The following is a 1,604-nucleotide window of genomic DNA, read 5'->3' as shown; positions in this document are numbered from 1 at the left end:
GTGTGTGTGTGTGTGTGTGTGTGTGTAGGGTGTGTGTATGCTTTATTTTAATTAGAACTGAAAACTTTTTTGCGTCAGCTTTAAGCCACAAAATGATGAATTTGTGAAACTGATGATTAAATCAATAACAAAACAATTTTAATGCGTATGACTTTTTAAAATTGTTATTATATCAAATTAATTGGGCTTCTGTACATCCTTTATACCACTAGCAATGCACAATGGTTAGACAATGGATAATTTAGATTTACCGTCTTGTTATTATCCTGAAAGGTAAACTCAAATACATGTAGCAGAASGTAGAAGAAAACAGGAAAGAAAACTTCTGAAAGGATAACTGCTGCTGTGGTGTTGTGCCACTCAAATCACTATTGCTTTTTTTTCATTTAATTATTGAATGAGAAACATTCTACTTTAAGTTTTAAATCATTAAAACTATTTTCAAATTCATAGCCATGCAAAATTGAAAAGTTTAAAAGCCCAAGGAACACTTTAGCATAAAATTATTTTTAAAATGTAGCTGGTTTATTTTATTAATGTCTAGTACTACATTTTGAACATTTTATAGCTTCTTAAATTATCACAGGCTCTGCTGCCATCTTGTGGTGAACATCAGAACATGCACGCTCACATCTGTCACTAATGCCCCAACCCTTTCTGTTAAGTCAAAATCAATTATTGTCTCAGACCTTTAACACTGATCAGGTTTTCTAAATCTTTAATATTCATCATCATTATGATAATCTTTCTGAATTTTTTCTTTGTGTGTTTAACTTTAAGTTCTCCTGCATAGAATAAAACTGTCTAATTGACGTAGGGGTCTCCACAACTATATATCACGTGAATTACACAGACCCTGTAAACTTTTACTAAATGTAACATCTAGAACAAAATGTGTATAAAGTAAATAAAAACACAGAAAACAGCATATAGTTGTGATTTTTGCTCAACCAAATTTCAATCTTTTAATTCCTTTCACCTTTTTATTAATGTATTGAGTTAAAGGTTTCCTCTCATTATGTTAATAAACTATGACTTTATATGAAAGATGCTTGCTGCTTGTTCATGATCAGTTGTTATATGATTGCTGAGACTTTAGATGGGTCAATGGGTTTAACAATAATTGATTTAATTGTTAAAACAGTTTGTTGTTCGAGTATAACAGCAGACTGGTTTGCTATACAAACTGCTGAGTGTATACCGAATGACAACAGTGTAACCCTGCCATTTTTTTCTTTTTTTTCCCCATGTATTTTACAAGCCATGTGGGCCACCCACTTTTAATCAGGCCCACCTGTAAAGTCATTTGTGGCAGGAAGAAAAAAAATTGTGTAGGTCTTCTGGACGGGTTCTTCTCTAATGAAACGTTTCGTCTCTCCTCCAAGAGACTTCTTCAGTCTGAGAGTTTCAGGCAAAATTCAGGCTTTTGTGATGTCACTATGTGACGATGTGATGTTTTGTCACATCACAAAAGCCTGAATTTTGCCTGAAACTCTCAGACTGAAGAAGTCTCTTGGAGGAGAGACGAAACGTTTCATTAGAGAAGAACCCGTCCAGAAGACCTACACAATTTTTTTTCTTCCTGCCACAAATGACTTTACAGG

The sequence above is a fragment of the Austrofundulus limnaeus genome, unplaced genomic scaffold (genome assembly GCF_001266775.1).
Source record: "Austrofundulus limnaeus strain Quisiro unplaced genomic scaffold, Austrofundulus_limnaeus-1.0 Scaffold224, whole genome shotgun sequence".
NCBI lineage: Eukaryota > Metazoa > Chordata > Actinopteri > Cyprinodontiformes > Rivulidae > Austrofundulus > Austrofundulus limnaeus.
Note: the sequence above shows the minus strand (reverse complement) of the source record.